Source organism: Sus scrofa, chromosome 4 (genome assembly GCF_000003025.6).
Source record: "Sus scrofa isolate TJ Tabasco breed Duroc chromosome 4, Sscrofa11.1, whole genome shotgun sequence".
Classification (NCBI taxonomy): Eukaryota; Metazoa; Chordata; class Mammalia; order Artiodactyla; family Suidae; genus Sus; species Sus scrofa.
Window position 1 is genome coordinate 119616827 of NC_010446.5, and position 22353 is coordinate 119639179.

The 22353-nt window shown below is 35.5% G+C and overlaps 1 long non-coding RNA gene across 2 annotated transcripts in view; it reads right to left on the minus strand.

The window, feature by feature from the left end:
• The window catches only part of LOC102158069, a 521984-nt gene that overhangs the window by 353380 nt on the left and 146251 nt on the right, over positions 1 to 22353 (minus strand). For both annotated transcript variants that reach the window (XR_002343737.1, XR_002343736.1), the window contains exon 2: positions 8827 to 8871. This is a non-coding gene — a long non-coding RNA (uncharacterized LOC102158069). The remainder of the gene's footprint in view (positions 1 to 8826; positions 8872 to 22353) is intronic.

Below are 22353 nucleotides of genomic sequence, written 5' to 3' on the forward strand. Positions count from 1 at the left end.
ACCACACACTGAGGAAAGTCATGACAGACATTCACACTAAAAACAGCCCCCCCCGACTCATGGAGCCTACACAGGGACACTCCCACATAAAAACATCTCTTCAAATCCACAGTAGATAACTGCTTTTCCTAAACTCGTAAATTCAGAGAAATACAAGTAAAATGAAGAAGCAGAGGAACCATTCCCAATTAAAATATCAAGAGAATTCCCTTAAAAAATAAACAGTGAAAGAAACATCTGAAACAAGACAAGGATGCCCACTCTTAGCACTTCTATTCAATATAATATTGAAAGTCCTAGCCATAGAAATCAGACAAGAAAAAATAAATGTGTACAGACTGGAAGGTAAGAGGTAAAATTGTCATTTATACAGATACATGATACTAGATATAGAAAATCCTAAAGAGTCCACACACAAATAACTAGAGCTGATAAATTCAGTAAGGTAGTATGTTACAAGATTAACATACAGAAGTAAGTTGCATTTCTTTATAGTAACAAAATATCAGAAAAGGGATATAAAAATAATATCTTTTAAAATTCCATCAAAAAATAAAATACTTAGGAATACACCAGACCAAGGAGGTGAAAGACTTACACGCTGAGAATTATAAAAGGATGATAAAGGAAACTGAAGATGATTTAAAGAAGTGGAAATATACCTCATCTTCTTGTACAGAAGAACTGATAGTGTTCAAATGGCTATACCACACAAATCAATCTGCAGATTTAATGCAGAAATTATCAAATTTCTCATGACATTTTTCACAGAACTAGAATAAATAATCCTAAAATTTATATGGAATCGCAAAAGAACCGTACGTGCCAAAAAGCAATTTTGAAGAACAAGAACAAATCTGGAGCGAGTTCTCCCAGACTTCAGACAATAATATAAAGTTACAACAATCAAAATAACATGGTACTGGCACAAAAGCAGACATATACATAAACAGAACAGATTAGAGAGCCCAGAAATAAACCCAAACACCTATGGTCAATCAATTTTCAACAAAGATAAGGAAATACAATGGAGAAAAGACAGTCTCTTCAGCAAGTGTTGGAAAAGCAGGACGTATCTTAAGAAAGTTAGAACACTCTCTTATACCATACACAAAATAAACTCAAAATTGCTTAAAGACTTAACTAAAATACAGAGTGCCATAAAACTTCTAGAAGAGAACACAGGCAAAGCATTCTCTAACATAAATCATAGCAAAGTTTTCCTAGCTCAGTCTCTTAAGGCAAAAGAAAAAAGCAAAAATAAACAAATGGGATGGAGTCAAATTTGTAAGCTTTTGCACAGCACAGGAACCATAAACAAAATGAAAAGACAACATACAGACTGAGAGAAAATATTTGCAAATGATGTGGCCAACAAAGGCTTAATTTCCAAAATACAAAAACTGCTCATACAACTCAATATCAAAAAGAAAACAACCCAATTGAAAAATAGGTGGAAGACCTACATAGACATTTCTTTACAAAGGACACGCAGGCAGCCAAGAGGCAAATGAAAAGATGCTCAACACTGCTAATTATCAGAGAAATGCGTATGAAAACTACATTGAGGTATCACCTGACACTCCTCAGAATGGCCATCATTAAAGTCCTCCAACAGTAAACGCTGGAGAGGGTGTGCAGAAAGGGGTGTGGGGATATAAAATGGTACAGCCACTAGGGAGGTTTCTTAAAAAACTAAAAACAGAGTTAATATATGATCCAGCAAACCCACTCCTGGGCATATATACAGAGAAAGCTGTAATTCAAAAAGTCACATGCACCCCAATGTTCATAGCCGCACTATTTATACTAGTCAATGCATGGAAGCACTCTAAATGTCTACCTACAGACTAATGTATAAAGAAGATGTGTAAATACACACACACACAGACACACACAATATATATACACAAACACACATATATATTAAACATATATATACTCATATGTATACACACAAACACACAGTAAAATACTACTCAATCATTAAGAAGAATGAATAATGCCACCTGCAGCAACATGGATGGACCTATAGATTATCATACTATGTGTGCTTAAGTCACTGAGAAAAGACAAATATACAATGTCACTTATATGTGGAATCTGAAATATGATAAAAATGAACCTATAAAACAGAAACAGACACACAGACATAGAAAATAAACTTAACAAAGGGAAAGGGTGAGGAGGGATAAATTAGGAGTTTGGGATTAGCAGAGAGAAACAACTATATGAAAAAAATAGATAAACAACATGATCCTACTGTATAGTGAAAGAAACTACATTCAGTGTCTTGTAACAACCTAAAATGAAAAAGAATATACATAGATATAAACAACTGAATCACATTGCTCTACACTAGAAACTAACACTGAATACTGCACCATAATTTAAATTAGAATTCTATAAGAAATATACCCTCAAATTTTTATAACGTATTTAAAGACATCAACCCACAGATATAAGACTCCAGAGACATGCAAGCAGGATGTACATATCTACTGTGTAAGTTAGAGGCCAATGGCGTGCCATCTTTAAACTAGTAAGAAAAAAAAAAAAAAAAAAAAAAACAGATTTTCAACCCAGAATTCTGTACCCAGCAAAAATACTTTATAAAAATGAAGGCAAAATAAATGCTTTTTTTCAGTCATAAAAAAAAAAAAAAAAAAAAAAAAAAACTGGAGTTCCCGTCGTGGCACAGTGGTTAACGAATCCGACTAGGAACCATGAGGTTGCGGGTTCGGTCCCTGACCTTGCTCAGTGGGTTAACGATCCGCGTTGCCGTGAGCTGTGGTGTAGGTTGCAGCGCGGATCCCGCGTTGTTGTGGCTGTGGTGTAGGCCAGTGGCTACAGCTCCGATTAAACCCCAGCCTGGGAACTTCCATATGCCACAGAAGCGGCCCAAAGAAAGCAAAAAGACAAAAAAAAAAAAAAAAAAAAAAAAACTGGAGATAATTTTTTTCCAGCAGAACTGCATTGCAAAAAATGTTAAAGGAAAGTTTTCAGGCATAGTAAGCACAATACCACCTTGGAATAGGATCTTCACAAAGAAATGATCATTGGTAATTACATAAAAGAAACTGCAAAAGATTTTTTTACTATTTTATTAATCACTTTAAAATCTGACTGTTTATTGCCAAAATTGTAAAAATATTATTCTGGAGTTTAAACCAGGCATACTATTAATATATGTGATAACAATATCACAAAAGATAGGAGAGGATTTGAAAACATGTTGATGTATGATTCAGGTGTTACTTATGTACTAATACATTATTATTCTAAAATAGTTTTAAAGTAGTTTGTAGTAAGGTAAAGATGTACTTTAAAAGGCCTTTGAGACAATCACTAAAAAAGAAAAATAGTATAACCTATTAAGAGTAGAAAAAAACAAAATTATTTTTAGTTTTATTTCATTTTATTTTTGTGTCTTTTTGCCTTTCTAGGGCCGCTTCCTGTGCCACATGGAGGTTCCCAGGCTAGGGGTCTAATCTGAGCTGTAGCCGCCAGCCTACACCAGAGCCACAGCAATGCAGGATCCGAGCCACGTCTGCAACCTACACCACAGCTCATGGCAACATCAAATCCTCAACACACTGAGCAAGGCCAGGGATCGAACCAGCAACCTCATGGTTCCTAGTCAGATTTGTTAACCACTGTGCCGTGACAGGAACTCCTCAAATTATTTTTAAACATAACTAAATTTTTATAAGAAAAAGGAAATAACCAATTGCACAAATAAAAACAACTAGCAAGATAAATTAATTCAATGATATCAATAATTATACAAAATGTACACTGTCTAGTCACCTTCAATTAAAAGGCAGAGGTTTTCAAAACTGAATAATTAAAAAAATCCCTACCTATGTGTCTATAAGAAACTTGATCTTGAGGAAAAAAAAAATGAAGCTGGAGGAATCAGGCTCTCTGACTTTAGAATATACTACAAAGCTACAGTCATCAAAACAATGTGGTACTGGGACAAAAACAGATATATAGATAAATGAAATAGGACAGAAAGCCCAGAAATAAACCCATGCACATATGGTCAATTAATCTGTGAAAGAGGTGAGAATATGCAGTGGAGAAAAGATAGTCTCTTCAATAAGTGGTGCTGGGAAAACTGAAGAGCTACATGTAAAAGAATGAAATTAGAACATTCTCTAACACCACTCACAAAAATAAACTCAAAATGGATTAAAGACCTAAACATAAGGCCAGATACTTTAGAACTTAGAGGAAAACAGAGGCAGAACATACTTTGACATAAATCACAGCAATATCTTTCTTGATCCATCTCCTAGAGTAATGAAAATAAAAACAAAAATAAACAACAGGAACTAATTAAACTTAAAAGCTTTTGCACAGTAAAGGAACCATAAACAAAACGAAAAGACAACCCACAGAATGGGAGAAGAATCTTTGGAAATGAAATGACCAACAAGGGATTAATCTCCAAAATACATAAACATTTCAAACAGCTTCATGTCAACAAAATAAACAACCCTGGATTTCCCATTGTGACTCAGCAGGTTAAGAACCCAACATAGTGTCCATGAATATGCAGTCTTGCTCAGTGGGTTAAGGATCTGGTGTTGCCACAAGCTACATCATAAGTAACAGATCCAGCTTGGATCCATTTGCTATGGCTGGAACTTCCACATGCCAGAGCTGTGGCTATAAAAAGAAAAAAAAAAAAAACCCAATCAAAAAATGCCTAGAAGATCTAAATAGACATTTCTTCAAAGAAGATATACAGATGGCCAAAAAAAACATGAAAACATGTTCAACATCACTAATTATTAGAGAAATGCAAATCAAAACTACAATAATGTATCACCTCACACCAGTCAGAATGGTCATCATCAAAAAGTCCAGATGCAGTAAATGCATGAGAAAGTGGGGAGAAAAAGGAACCCTCCTATACTGCTGGTTGGAATGTAAATTTGTGTAACCACTATGGAGAACAGTGGAGATTCCCTAAAAAAACCAAACATGGAACTATATGATCCACCAGTCCAACTCCCAGGAATCTATCTGGAGAAATCCATAATTTGAAAAAATATGCGGCACCCCATTGTCCAGTGAGGCACTATTTCCAATCGCTAGACATGGAAGCAACCTAAATGTTCACCAACAGAGGAGTGGATAAAGAATAAAGATGTGGTACATATGTACAGTGGAATATTAGCCATTAAAAAGAACAAAATAATGCCATCTGCAGCAACATGGATGGATCTAGAAATTATCATTGTAAGTGGAGTAAGTTAGACAGAGAAAGACAAATACCATATGAGATAACTAATATGTGGAATCAAATAAAGAATGATGCAGGGAAATTGTTCACAAAACAAATAGATTCAAATATTTTGAAACTAAACTTATGGTTAGCAAAGGAGAAATGTGGGGGGGAGGAATAAAATAGAAAGTTGGGGTTGACACATACACACTTCTATATATGGAATGAATGAGTAACAAAGACCTACTGTATAGCACAGGGAAATCTAGTCACTACTCAGTAGTGACCTACATATGGGAAAACAATCTGAAAAGGAATGGATATTTGTTTATATATAACCAACTCACTTCGCTGTAAACCTGAAACTAACACAACATTGAAAGTCAACTATATTCCTATAAAATTTAATTTAAAAAGTTGCTTCAAGTATAAAGACAAGGATAAATTAAATATAAAAAGATGAAAAATACTGCAATCATATTTTTAGAAATATCACAATCATATTTTTAGAAATATCTGGACTGTTTATATAAGTATTAGATAAAATACACTTTACAACAAGGTTCTGAATTACCAGAGATTTAAAGAGGGACATTACATAATGATAAATCTATAAATTCATCAAGAAGAGAAACCACTCCTGGATAAAAAATATCACTGGATAAACATCAATATACCAAATGTGAGTGTGTATATACATATATGTATATATACATACACACATATATGTATATACACACATATATAGTATATTATTATATATTTATATAGTCTAGGTTATATGACATAAATAAAATTTAAACATACTTATATCATAATATTGTAAAATATGATGTAAAATAATACATTTAATATAATAATTACATACAAATGCCATAAATGTAAAAGCATCAAAAATATTAAATACCTAGGAATCTAATGGTATAATCTATAAATCAGACAAAAGAGATGCAAGATTTGCATACTTAAAACTATGGAATAGTGACTAGAGAAATTAAGAACCTAAATAAATGGAGAGAGATATACTATATTCATGGATCAGAAAATTCAGTATTCTTAAGATTTCATTTTTCTTTGAATTGATCTGTAGATTCAACACAATCCTAATGAAAATCCCAAACATGTTTTTTTTTGTGGTAGAAATCAACAACCTGATTATAAAAGTTCGGTGGAAAAATTTCGAACCTAGAACAATTAAAGACATTTTGAAAAAGAATAAATATAGATTTATTTCTAGATTTCTAGATTTACTATAAAACTATCAATTACTGACATACAGAATAGGATAGAATGGAGAGTACAGAAATAAATAAATAAATAAATTTATATTTATAAGCTATTGATTTTTTAACAAAGTTACCAAATTCAATGGATAAAGAATAGCCTTTTCAAAAAATGGTGCTGAAACAATTAGATACATTTTTTTTTTTAAAAAAGAACCTAGGTCTTCATATCATAGTTACAGATTAACTTACTATGGGTCACAGATCTTGATGTAAAACATAAAACTTTTAAAAGGAAACACAGAAGAAAATCTTTGTGATTTTTCGATTAGGCAAAGACAATTCTAGATAGAATAGAAAAATTGCAATTCATAAAAATTGGACATTTTCAAAATTAGAAATTCTGCGCTTCAAAACATGTTAACAAGAAAATAAAAAGGCAACCACCAACTAGGAGAAAATATTTGCAAAACATATATTTGGAAAATAATTCATATCCATAATGCATGAAGGACTCATAACTTAGTAATAAGAAAACAAACAACCCTATTAAAAAGTTGGCAAAAGATCTGAATGACGCATCACTAAAGAGATACTGATGGCATATAACCACATGAAAGATGCTCAACATCATTAGTCATATGGAAATTCAAAGTAAATTCACAGTAGGTATCTCAACATATTCATAACCCAAAATAGAAAGCTGACAACCCCAAATATCGCCAAGGATGCAGAACAACTGGAACTCTCACACATTACTCTTGAAAATGAAAAGTTACTCAGCCATTTTGAAAAACAGTCTGGCAGTTTCTTCAACATTTAAACATATATTCGCCATTATGGCCCAGAATTCCACTCTTAGATATTTAGCCCAAAGAGAACGTATGAACATGCAAAAATCTGCATGTATATTTTTATAGTATCGTAAAGTCTACACAGCATACACAATCACCTATAAACCCAATTAACTGTTCACTGTCAACTTAATCGATGTCTTATAAATTCTATTTCTCTAGCTACAAATAAAAAAAAATATTGAAAATACTGGGCCTGAGATTATCCCTTATGGAACAAGATTTATTCTGTAACACAGTGGCAATCATCTTTCATAAATTTTTCCATAAAACTTTTAAGTTAGGTGAAAAGTTTTTCATAACTCACATGTATTACACCTACTGAACTCCATTAATAAATAGAAAACCTAAAGAACCTGCTATTTTTTGTGAAGCTCTAGATGGCATCAAAATACCACAGGGACTTCTTGTAAGAAGAAAAGTTAAAAAAAAAAAAAAAAAAAAACCCTCTACCTGTCTGCCCAGGTCTGAATTACAGCAATCCTTAAATAAAGTTTCTGCTTTCTCCTCTCTAGTTTCCACTGCCTTATAGCTCTAAAATTGTGCTGTCCAATACGGTGCCCATTAGCCATATGTGATTACTTAAATTTAAATTAAAGTTAAATAAAACAAAAATTTTACTTTTTCAGTTACAGTAACCATAATTTGAATATTCAAAAGTCACAGGTTGTACTGCCTACTCTATGGGACAATGTAGGTTACAGAATTGTTCCATCACTGCAGTGAGTTCTATTGGTCAGCACTGATCAAGTACCTACTTAAAATAATGACATCCTTCCTCAAATGCATCCTTTTCCCTATTCCTATCTCTGTAACGTCCTTCTTTTTACATCAAGTTATTTATCACGATCTTTGGCCTGAGGAAGTCAACTGTCTGTGTAAGATGTCTCTATTTTTTTCAGTTTCTCTTTTCTACAATAGATTTGATCAGCACTGAAACATAATAGCCTTTCTAAAATGGGTTACTTCCTTTCCTCCTGCACTGCAACTTTCTAGAGACCTATCTGAGAAAATTACTGTATTAAATGAGATGGGATTTTAAAACATCATGAAATGCAACTAACAAAATTAATTCCAACTGCCCTACATAAAAGTGCCATCAAATAGACTGAATACTGGATGAAAGTGTAAGTGGAGAAATGATAAATGGTTCTACTTTTAGTTCAGGTTTTGTATCTCATAGACTGCCAAGGAGTTCTTTGTATGGCTTGGTTTTATCTAACAACTTTATTAACGATTTGCAAAGAAGAGAAAGTAAGTTCTTAATGGAACTCATTGACGAGGCTGCCTGGGAAGTGTTACAAACATAATCGACGACAAAGAAATTGCCTAATGAAAGGCAGGGAATGGTGACCTATTGACAGGAGCACCCCAAATTATATTCTACTTGGTAAAAATTAATGCTTAATACTAAAGATGCCTACTTCAAAACAACAGTGCTCAATGCAGACATAAGGAAAAGAGTTTCTGGCCTTTACAGTATCAAACTCTGCAATATACAGGTACTTACAAAGGGAAGAGTAGGTTCTAGTCTCTCTGACGGAAGTTGCATTATCTGAAACAGACAAAAATAGATATTTTCAGCCAGGGCACTATCTTCTTAGGTATGCCTGGTTAATCAAAGAGAATAAATTTGACCTTTTTTTTTCACTGAATTGATCTTCAGATTATGTTTCTGAATTTGATTACATGTGTGTGCAAACATGCATGTCCAAAATGCAAAAGTAACCTGGAAACATTATTGACTATTCTGTTGATATTTTCTTATAATGAACACTGTCATGCATTGAGAATATATACATACTGTTATGCTTTTTACAAACAGTACTTTCATGCCCAATTGCATTCAAACGATGGTGAATAATAATAATAAAAGCAAGTAAAAACTATTGCCTTGTTTATACTTATGCTTCTAAATATTTTAATGTGATGTAACTCCTATTTTTTTGCTGTGGAAAAATATACATAACATGAAATTTCCCATTTTTAGGTGTACAGTTCAGTGACATTTGCTGTTATGCTACCATCAGCACCAACCATCTCCAGAACTTTTTCATCTTTGCAAACTGAAACTCTATACCCACTAAACAGTAACTTCTCATTTCCACTACCTTTAGCACCCAACACTCACTATTCTATTATCTGTCTAGGAATTTCACTACTCCAAGTACCTCATACAAGAGGGATCATATGATATTTGTTGTGTTGTGTCCCGCTTATTTTACTTAGCATAAGATCTCCAAGGTTCATCCATGGCAAAGCAAGTATCAGAATTTTCTTGCTTTTTTAAGGCTGAATAATATTCCATTGTATGTATATATCACATTTTGCTTCTCCACTCCACTCATGGACTGATGGACATTTTGATTGTTTCCATCTTCTGGCTTTGGTGAATAATGCTGCTATGAATATTGGTTACAAATATCTGTTTGAGTCCCTGCTTTCAATTTGGTCAAATATTTACTCACCCAGTAGTGGGATTGCTAGATTATATGGTACTTACTTATGCTTAACTTTTTGAGAACTGTCAATCTATTTTCCATAGCAGTGCAACCATAACATTAGGTTCCTGCCCTTTTAAGTGCCACCATGCTCTCATATCTCCAGGAAAATGTGAAATATTCAGTCTGCCTTTGAAAATTTCACCAAACAGTTCTATTTTTGTATATTGTGACCCTCTTCCTGCTCACAGATTTGCTGTGACCAACAGCTCATTTAACTTTTGACCACCTGACACAACCATAGGCATTTGCCTTAGGGAAACTCCTGCAACACACTTATCAAGATACATGTGTAAATACGTTCACGGCAGTTCATAGCAGTAGCATAGTATTTGTTCCCATGAAAAAAGGAAACAACTCCAATGCTCATCAATGGCAAAAGGGATTACTTACGACACATGTTCACAATGTAATATACAGCAGTAAACTGCAGCTGTGCCTGACGACATGAATGAATCCCAGACAAAATTATATTCGAAAACCAGTCACACAGTACTGTATAAAATAGATATTGAACAAGAACCTACCATATAGCACAGGGAAATCTATGCAACAGTTTGTAATAAGCTATATGGGGAAAGAAGAGTGCTATATGCATAACTGACTGACTTTGCTGTACACCTGAAAATAATACAACTTTGTTAAGTCGACTATACTCCAATAAAATTTAAACAAATAAAAATATAAAGTTTATTAATTAAAAAATAAATAATTACAACAGTGGGGGAAATTAAAAAATAAAAAATAGGAGTTCCTGCTGTGGTGCAGTGGGTTAATGGTCCAGCTTGTCTCTGTGGAGGGGCTGATTCCATCCCTAGGCCCAGCGCAGTGGGTGAAACATCTGGTGTTGCTCAGCTGTGGTGTAGGTTGTAGCTCTGGCTCAGATGCAATCTCTGACCAGGGAACTTCCGTATGCCACGGATGCAGCCAAAAAAGAAAAAGTAAATAAATTAAAATAAAAAAACAATTCACAGAAAATTACAAGCAATAGCATACCATTTCATATCATTTTCATAAAGCTCAAAAGCAAGATAACAACATTGTTTAAGGAAACGTGATAAATTTATTTTTCATGATGGAGGAGTAACAAACATAAAATTCAGGAAGGTTGTTATTTCTAGGAGTCCATAAAGATGAAAAAGTAGCAAACCACCTAGAAAGACTGACACTTCTGATCATATTACAGATCTTGAGGTGGGGCGGTATTGCTTTATTTTGTGCTTTTAATTGGAATGGGGTAGCAGACTGCTTGCAGAGATGCTGCTGACAATTCTCAAGGGTGTGTGAAAAGGGAAAGGTGGAACAGGCCAGATTTCCTTTGCTGCCTGGCCCCTCCCGCCCATTTACCCACTACACCATGGCAAGGAGAAACTGGATCATTGTAGGTGGTTCCCACAATTTTCATTCACAGTGTAGGTCTCCGCGATACCTCCTTTTTCATACACAAGATTTCTCTCAATTTTAAGCCACTGCTTGATTTCTATTTTTTAAATTCCTAAAATTGGCCTATTTTTTAATTGCTGTGTACATAGGGAAAATGGCTAATCAGAAGCTTCCAATCACTAAGATCTCTTGCTAACTCATGGAAATATCTTTTAGTAAATGAAGGAATCAAGAAACGACGGAAAGAATGAATTAAACACTTAGAATAGATCATTTAAATTAATTAAAATACCCTGATATAATTGAAAACTATTACCATCAAAAGGGCTTATTTATGTATGTATTTATATGAAATAAACAAAAAAATTCTTTCATAAAAGCTTGTTTTATAATTATCTTTTTTCTGTTTAAGATCTTTGATGTTACAAAAACATTTCAATAAGGATTGATTGGGGCCCATTAAAATACCTTTTATAAATGATTATTTTTTCTTAATAATCCATGAGTATTTCTGTTTGAGATGCATATATCTCCCCACTTTCTCTGGGGCACTGACATATAGGGCCACTTTTTCGACTTTGTTTTCAGTTCTCTTTTTCTACATCCTCACCACAGTGGAGCAAGGTGAGTAGTTGTGTTAACTAAGCCTCCACTCACCCTTACCCTCCCGGCACACTAATTCTGGTGCCCACTACATCTGCCTGATGTCCCTGTGATTTGGGCAATATATTTGAATCTCTTTTCATTCAATTCTCTCCTAAAACAGGGCCTTTCAATTACTGACGTTTAGGTTTCTCCATAATTAAAAAGAGCCACCCACTGTCTAATCACCTGCAATGAAGCTTACAGGTGGACAAGTCTTATCTTTATACATAGTTCCCAACAACTTCTTAGCACTTGAAAAACGTTTTGATAAACAATGATACACATACAAGAAAGTCAATAAATTTAAATGTGAAGATCAATGAATTATGCCACAGTGAGCAACTTGTTATAACTACTCCAAATTGCTATGAATCGTTACCAGCACCCCAGAAGCCCCGCTTAAGTCCTTCCATAATCAGCCCCTCCCTCTTCCTGAAAGATAACTATTATCCTGGCTACAAATGCCATGGCTTAGTTTTGTCTGTTTTTAATTTTTTTTGTAACTGGGACTACATATTATGTATACTTTCCCTCAATATGTTTACAAGATTTGTCCAGTGCAGTTGGGTATAATGGTAGCTCCTGCATCCACTTTCAAATTTCATTCAATTTATCCATTGGACTATTGGTAGATATTTGGATGTGGGGTTATTATGAGTGTTACTACAAATGTATCTATTTTACATAATTATATATTACATATATTATGTGCATTAGGTTACATATATATTATATAGTAGTACTCCATTTTTGTTTGTTTGCACTTTCCTAATTAGTAAGGAGTTTGGATTTATGCAAAATGTATGTTCAAATTATTGCCCAATTTTCTATTCATTTTCTTTTTCTTACATCCTGAAAAAGAGCTCTTTGCAGTTCTATATGCCACGCTATGCCTTGTACTTTCACTCTATTAATGGTTCCTTTTGATGAAGAAGAGTTCTTAATTTTAATATAATCCATTAATTTGATTTTACTTCATGGTTTCTAATTTTTATGTCCCATTTAAGGGGTTGTTCCCTACCTCGAATATAATGAGCATATTCTTAACTGACTTACAAAACTAAACCTTACTTTTCCATGGATCCCTTTAAGAGTCTGAGAAAGACTATGAGTACCATTCAGAATAACTTTTATGTAAATAAAATGCACAGCTTTATAAAAAACAACAATTATATCAAAGTGAAGTTCTACTGAGTGACCCTAAAAGATTAATACAACCTAGTAGCTCTATTTTACTATTCATAGTTAGATCTACAGTACATAATTTTTATGGATGCTATAATAAATGGGTCAAGTTTCCCTTTATTACATATAGATATCCAACTGGCCCTAACTGTTTCTTCAAAAGACTTCCTTTTAATATTGCTCCAAAAAGCTAGTTTCTTTATAAATCAAATTTGGGGAGCTCCCATTGTGGCTCAGTGGCAAGGAACCCAACTAAGTATCCATGAGAATGAGAGTTTGATCCCTGGCCCCACTCAGTGGGTTAAGGATCTAGCGTTACTGAGAGCTGTGGTGTAGGTCACAGACACAGCTTGTATCTTGCATTGCTGTGGCTGTGGGGTAGGTCGGCAGCTGTAGCTCCAATTGGACCCCTAGCCTAGGAACTTCCATATGCCACGAGTGGGGCCCTAAAGTGACAAAAAAAAAAAAATTTCACAATAAAGATGATGTATTTCCCAACTGCATTTTTTATATTTATTGTTACAAAGTTGTTTGTAATACCATCTAATGATCTTTTCAGTGTGTGATACGGGTGATGTCCCTTTGTCATTCCTGATATTAACTTTTTGTGTCCTCTCTCAATCTTTTCATCAGTCTTGGAGGGATTTATTAGTTTTGGTTATCTCTTAAAAAACCAACACCCCCCCCCCAACAAACAACCTAACTTTTGGATTTATTGACATTCTATAGTCTTTTTTTGGTAATTTCTATTCTTTATATTTTCTTTTTAAAATTTCTTTATGTTTAATTTGCTGTTCCTTTGCCAACTTCTTGAACTGGACGCTTAAATCATTTAACTCTTTTCTTCTTTGCTGTCTTATGAATTTAAGGCTGTACACATTTATTTAACCATGACTTTAAGTGAATTCTTTAAGTTTTTTAATTACCATTCAGTTCAAACTAATCTTTTTCACTTTGTTAATCTCTTACTAATAGGGATGTTTCTAGTTATTTTTGTATTATTTATTTCTAGCTTAATTTCATCATGCTAATATTATACACTCTGTACATGATTTCAATTTTGTTGAAACTACAATTATGGCTCAGCATGTTGTTAGTTTCTGTAAATAGTCTATGTGCTTTTGAAAAGAATATATTTTGCACCTATTGGTTATAGTTACACACACATATATAATTTATGTTGTTTATAAATATATAAAATACAGTCCTATTATTTTAATAAAAGATCCATTTTTCATAATGTTATTGAAATCCTATTGATCCTTGAACAACATGGGTTTGAGCTGTACCAGTCCACTTATATGCAGGGTTTTTCCAATAAATACAGAACCTTTATTTTCATTTTACAGATCTCTTTTTTTTTTTTTTTTCTTTTTAGGGCCACACTTGTGGCATATGGAAATTCTCAAGTTAGGGGTCAATTCAGAGCTACAGCTGCTGGCCACAGCCACAGCCACACAGGATCCAAGCCATGTCTGCAACCTACACCACAGCTCATGGCAAAGCAGGATCCTTAATCCACTGAGTGAGACCAGGGATTGAACCTGCATCCTCATGGTTACTGTTGTGTTTGTTGTCACTGAGCCACAATGGAACTTCCTCATTTTACAGATCTTTAAACTAAGTATGTGTCCTCTTACAGATCACAACATGTAGAATCAAAAGAACTAGGGTTTGAGTCCGGATTTTATCTAAACCGTTTCCATTTTTCCTGCCCTTGGGTGGGTCATTTATTAATTCTTTTGTTTTTGAGACGAGATAGCAATACAGAGATTTTCAACTATACAAGGTTTGGCGCCTCTAACTCCTACATCATTCAAGGATAAACTGTACGTCTAAAAAAGATACTTGAGGAAAGCTTCTTGTATGCTATAAAGAGATAAAAATAATTGAAAGTGGGAAGGGAGATACAAGGAAATAAATACTCCTCTACTTAAAATTATAACTTATTTTCTCAAGAGATAAAAGGAGACATCGTGTCCAAATAAAATAACAGAATGAATAAATCAAAGAAAAGAGGAGAAAAGGAAAGATACTTGAAATCAAGAACATGGCAATCAAATTAATACCAAAGAAGAAACTGAAAAAAAAATCAGAAATTCTCAGAGAAAGAACCGAAATTAAGACATAGAGAAAACAGAAGCAAGAAGAAAAGGAGGGATTTGACTAAGAAAAATGAAAGCTTGGGGTTGAGCCCCTGAGGACCAACATGCAATTAATAGGCATCTAAAAGCAGAGCCAAGAGGAAAACAAGAAAGGAGTAATTTAAAAATAATATTAGGGGAGTTCCCGTTGTGGCTCAGAGGTAATGAACCCGACTAGTATCCATAAGGATGCAGGTTTGATCTCTGGCCTCACTCAGTGGGTTGGGGATCCTGCGCTGCTGTGAGCCGTGGTGTAGGTCACAGACACGGCTCGAATTGGCATTGCTATAGCTGTGCTGGAGGCAGGCAGCTGCAGTTCTGATTCCACCCCTAGCCTGGGAACTTGCATATTCCGCAAGTGGGGCCCTAAAAAAACAAACAAACAAAAATAAGAAGAAAAAGAAACTCTGAACCTACACATTGACTGTATCCACAACCTATAAAAAACAATATATAATAATATTTATTACACATAGTTCCATAATTTTAGGGTTTCAAAATACCAGAGATCAGATGAATTACTAAAAGACTCCAAGAGACAGGAAGAGAGTTAGTTAGTACATATGATATGGAGAAGTCAAATGGATATGGGAGGTTTCAGAGGCAAGCGGAGAAATTAATTCTATGATGACAGTAAAGGAAAACTCCAGGTCAAGAGCTAAATAGCTGGCCTGGAGAAGAGCCAACAAATGTGGGAAAGGGGATGGAGGTATGTCAAAGGGAGGTTTCTGGGAGAAAAAAATGGAACAAGCGGATCATTTGATGTACTTGTGAGTTTGAAAAAAAGCAAAAGTGTGCATTGAAACATTTGGCAGATGAAAAATGCAGATATACAGAAATGTAAGCAAGTGAAAAATGACGACAATTACTGACCCCAGGAAAACAAGAAGTTACATGAAACAAAAATTATGATCATAATTAATTACATGAATCATCAGGAAATAATGTTTACAAGGTCATAATAATGTAATAATGCAACCACTGCGTAAACAAACAGTATATTATTAAAATGAGCAAAGAGTGGGAAATAAAATGGGGAGTTCAAAAAACATAGCAGAAAGTCACTGCCTGAAACTGATAAATCAAGAATGAGTGGGATATGACTCTTACTTATAAATGCAGCAGTAAACTTTTTAAGGAATAAAGAGTCATGGGGAGATAGAAGTCAAAGATCCAGCTCTGTCCCCAATCTCGTTTTTCTTGATCTCCACCCCTGGCCCCCTCCTCCTCAGTCCGCGTGTCTGCTCCAGTGAGTTTTCAAAATGCAAATCTTGTCATCTTCGCCCAGCTCGGAAAACCCAGCACAGAGTTCTTCAGATGCTTCCCATTTCCTTAAGCCTCACCTCTTGCACAGGCAGGGTCTTGAAAGCCATGCACCACCGTCAGGCCCTGCTTCCTCCCTCCTATCACTCCACCTCTCTGCCTCTGTGCTTCAGCCACACCGGCCATGTCTCACCTCTTTAAAAACATCAAACTCCCTGCCACACCGAGGTTGTGATATATGCTGCTCCTACCATTTCAAAACACTACTCCACCCCAGTGCCTGCATTCCTTTCACGCACACACCTTCTGTTTCATGAGGTTCTCTCTCTCCTTATCCTTTCAAACTTCAGTGCGATGACCTAGTTTGGGGGTAGATACTGGGGACTCCCAGGATATTAAGGTCCTCTGGCTTGAGTTCTCTTGAGAACACTTAGTGTCCACACTTAAAACTGACTGCCTGCCCCCACAACCCTCCCTCCCCTGCCATTAGACTGTAAGCTTCAAGAAATGACAAATACTGACTCTCTTTGCTCATCATCATACACCCGTATGTACTGTGATATCTGGAACATAACAGGTATTCGATACATACTTTATGAATGAATGAACAAATTAAAAATAGGCTAAACATCTTAAGACCGAGGTGAAGTCTTACCTAGCTAACTCTGCCGCTTACAGGCTATGTGACCTTGAGCAAAGCATTCTGACTTCTGTTGAGTCTGACTCCGTCGTCTGTAAATCATAATATGCGGTTCAAAAATTGTAAAGATTGTGTGAAAGGTAATACATAGAGAAGTGAGTTTTGCTGTGCATATATGCTATATAAATGTAGGCTTTCTTTTCTTTCCTTTCTTTACATCACTAATGATAACCTTGGCATATATTTGATTATAACATGCCTTCTCTAAACTTGAAAAAGGAAAAGAGATGGTACCTCATCAAGAGCAGTGTGCTTCAAGGGGCAGTGGAATATCTACAGTCATAGAGTAAAAAGGGCGAGCCTTTCTCTAAGCTTTAAAGTTTTCAACCCAGTTCATCATTATTCACAGGCTACCACCAAAACAAGTTTAACTATGGCACAGTTCATAAGTGCAAAATATTTCATTTGTGGCTGGAATAAATGAGACACATAATCACATCAAATGTATATTCAATAGAAATTCCACTTTGCCATCTGTGAGTGTTCACATACTTCAGTGTAACTGAGTTTCTAACAGAAAATCCAGCTCTCAAGGACATTATACGAATTTGTGACATGACTGTAGGACACTTGCTGGGAAGGTAAAATAATGAACAAGTTTGGGTTTTTTTCATCTATCAAAGAGATTCATCTGTGACAGATATCATAGTGATAATAATTTAATCATAATTATGCCATTATGCCATATTATTATGACAGTTAAGGTTATAATTTAATGTCACACTCTTTTAATTCAATAAAAGTTATTAATACACTAGAAATCTTTTACTAGTAAAGATTTACGTCTAGCTGAGATTTTTCTTTCACTTAATAGTATGAAAATTATATGCTCAGATAAAAAATATCCCCATGGTTTGACTGACAAACTAGGTATTAAACTTGGATTCCAAACATATTAATTCTGTGAGGTCTTGGGTAACTTCCTTAAATTTTCACCCATGCATCCGAATGTGTTTCTCTTTCTCCTTCCCTCTATCCCTCCCTCCCTTCCTCTGTCCTCCTCTCGCCCTCTCTCTCTCTCTCTGAAACACTTATTCACTACTTCATCTTTATTTAAATTTTTTTTCTCACCAGTTCTTTATGTTTCTGCATTTGCTCTTTTGACATCACCCAACTGTGTACCCTTGATGCCCAGACTGGAGCTGTAGTGACAGCATATCTGGGCCTTAGACACAGGTCTGGACAAAAAGAGAGAAAGAAAGTAAAAGAAGCTATTGTGATAATGCTGGCAGCTTGCCGAGTCTCTACGACTTTGAGGTCATTTCCCCCGAGTCTGGCTGAAGGATTGCTGGGGCCTCAGCCTTTCTAAATCCCCTGGCAACCCCTCCTGAGCAATCTCCCTCTTCATCAGAGTACAGACCCTCGGGTTTACAGACAGCACTGCAGGTCAACTCAAGCTCTCCAAAGGGAGTGAAGATACCGACTCAGCCTATATTCAGTCAAATCAGTCATCTGACCAATGATTCTGCAATTTTAATATGCCCATGAATCACCTGGTGATCGGGTTGAAATGCAGATTCTAACTGGGCAGGTTTGGAGTGTGGGGCAAGCTACTGGGTCCTGGACCATACTTTGAGTAGCAAGGATGGACAGTATCATCTCTACTCCTAAACTCAACTCACAGATGCCTTAACTGACCTGCTTCTCCACCTCTCCTAGATTCCCACATTTTTACTACTCCTCTTACAGTAAAAATTTAAAAACATAATGCAGCCCAACATGAACCAGGCTTATACAGAATACAAAAGTACATCAAAGAGTATTTTTTTACAATTTTACAATTTTTTCTAACTCTAAGAAAGAATGACATGGTTGCATGTACACTGGTCAGGTAATTATACAGCACTAAGTGTGAATTCCAACTATAGCTCTAAGTAACCTGGTAAACTTTAGGACAAGTTTCTCAGTCTCATCTCAGTCTTCTCATCCATAGAGTGGAAGAGGTTTTTGTGAAACCTAAATAACATATAATAGTCCCTGGTATACTCTAAGTTCTTGAAAAACATTGGGAAATTATGATTACATAAACTCAGATCAATGGAATTGCTCAATACTACACAAAATTATTTTTAAGTTGGAATTTAGTGCGCTAAATGCGTCAAACTTTAAGAAAATGCCTTTTTGAAAAGAAAATACCCCAAAGCATTACTAACTGTTACATGCTTGACAAAGAGAGTCTATTTTTTTTTTTTTTTTTCATTTTAGGGCTGAACCTGTGGCATATGGGAGTCTCCAGGCTAGGGGTCGAATCTGAGCTGCAGCTCCCAGCATACACCACAGCTACAGCCACAGCAACAATGGAACTGAGCTGCGTCTATGACCTACACCACAGCTCATGGCAATGGATCCACTAATCAGGGCCAGGGATCGAACCCACACCTCGTGGATACTAATCAGGTTCCTTACCACTGATCCACAAAGGGAGCTCTGAAGAGAGTCTATTTTTAAATTTTGAATTTCATTTGAGATAAATTATTTTGTATTATAAAGTGGCTGTGTGGCAGATATTTTAATCAGCTTTCACTGCCTTTGAAACACATTTGTTAATTGGAAACAAAATAAGTGGCTTAAAATTTCTGTGGATGCTGCAATCGAGTTAATATTTTCTAAATGGTGCTTGAAACTAAATATGTACATATCAAAAGTACTTGATAAGCAGCTAAATATGAACCCCCCCATCACTAATGCATCAAGATATACTGATTGATGCATTGATAGAATGGTCTCTAGTAATTTGCTGCTAATCAGTTTTAAGAAATGGATCACAGATATTTTTAAGGAGTTCTTTTGCAGCTGACATGACTTTGGAATATGTGAACTGACTCACCATTTAAACTGGACTATACAGAACAGGGTGCTATTTTCCAGACAGTCCTTGACCTCAAGGAGGATATCTGCCTTAGCTGAGGATGTCAACTTTTAGTTTGGCATGTGTTGCCTTTCAACACCTTTGCCTTTTGACAACAAGAAAATAGAAAGATTAGGAAAGTATACAGGAAGTTAATATAAGACAAGTTACCCAGCTTTACTTAAGCCACTCATGCGAGGCAAAGAATGACAATCGCCCTTTCCAAGCCAGGCTTGGGGTGTTTTTAACTATCATGCCTCCATCCCCTCATCAATACAGTTTGATTTACATTTTGAGGGGAGCCGCTCTGTTTCCTTTTCAATGTCACTATTGTCGACAGAATGAAAATTCCATTTGCATTTCCTGCAATATCTCAGATTTGGGGTGTCAAAGATACGCTGCTGTCGGGTGATTCAAGCTGTGGAAGGATATACCTGATTCAGAGGGGGAAAATTGTTAAATAAGTTTGGAGAACATCTCCCGAGTGGTGCTTTCTCCTTTCGCTCTCACAAACGGGAAGAGAGAGCACTGCAATGAGGAGCCCGTGTTTTCTCGAAGGGTCTCTCTAGTTGAAGAGAAGCCAAATCCCAGAGTCCAGAGCAAAGCTTTTCAGCCTAATACTCAATTTTATTTCCCCCACGTAACAATAATTTCTTCCCATTCTCCTTTTTCCCTTCTGGTAATTGTTTTTTAAATTTTTCCCTCCATTGCTAGATAGACAGATATGTAAATCTATAAGATTTAGATCTATATCTTAGAGATATGTGACAGATCTGAAGGTCTCTACATATCCATAGTTAAGATATATAAGATATTGGAGTTGTCGTCGTGGCGCAGTGGTTGACGAATCCGACTAGGAACCATGGGGTTGCGGGTTCGGTCCCTGGCCTCACTCAGTGGGTTGACGATCCGGCGTTGCTGTGAGCTGTGGTGTAGTTTGCAGATGAGGCTCGGATCCCGCGTTGCTGTGGCTCTGGCGTAGGACGGGGGCTACAGCTCCAATTGGACCCCTAGCCTGGGAACCTCCATATGCCACGGGAGCGGCCCGAGAAATAGCAAAAAGACAAAAAAATGATGGTACATGATGGTGATACATGATGGTGATAAAGAGAAGGAAGGAAGGAAGGCAGGCACATAGTTTCATCCTCTATCTCCTCTTTTGCTCTTAGCCTCTCTCTTCCCACCTCCCAATCTCGTGTATGGGTGAAAAAAAAGAACTGCATTATGTATCCACCAGAATTAATCTACATGGATTCCATTTTTGAATGGGATTATTAGCCTTGATGATATTTTTTAATGGTATCTCATTTTGGTTCATGACATAAGACAGAAAATAGTATTTTCAGAAAAGTTTCCATAATCTTCAATATCTTACACACACACACATACACACACACACACAGGAATCTACTTCAAAATGCAGTCAACTCTTAATTATTTTGCAAATGCGAAATCCATACATAATTTAAAATGTGTCTGGCTCAACTGGTTTAAACTTTCTTCTCAAATTTTCATCAGAACTGTTTTAAGTACAAACTAATTCATTTACAGTCTGAAAGCTTTGATTTATATCTATATGTTTTGCAAACACTGAAATTCTCCCCCAAAACAACCAGCAAAGCATTAGGGAAACACTAAAATTAGATCTATATAATATAGACAGAGCATATTTTGACCCTGGATTTAAAATGAGATATATATTTTATGGCCATGAATCAAATTAGAACATGGTTACTTGATTATATACACACACACACACCACACACACACACACACAGATATACAGCATGTATACATATATCAATAACATTTTTATTATGTACCAATTCATTTGTTTTCTCAATAATGGCAGTCCATACACTCTTTCCCTAGAAAACCCTCTATCTACTTTGACAGTTCAAGTGACATAACTACTCCCTTCTGTGAAGTCACCCAAGACCTCAGCATGCAAAACTTAAAAAAAATAAGTATCTCTTAAAATTATAATCTCCCTATATACTTGTGTTCCACTTTATAGTCAAGTTTTACAGTGAAAGGTAGGGGTACACGTACACACACAATACATATTCCAAAATTTTACAAATTCCTTCGTATTCAAAAAATTCCGTGTGCCAAAGCTCGAACAGGAAAATTGCTGAAAAAATTACTCATATTCCTGATGTAAGTTCACAAATCCTTTCATCTCTAATGATTAGAATCTAAAGCAAATGATGCAACTATCTGAGTATTGTTGTGTGTGTGTGTGTGTGTGTGTGTGTGTGTGTGTGTGTGTGTGTCCTGCATGACAAAAGCTATCTACTCGAGTACTTTTACAAGTACTCAACATCTGCCAAAGCAAACTGGGGACAAACTTATGCTTAAAAGGTCA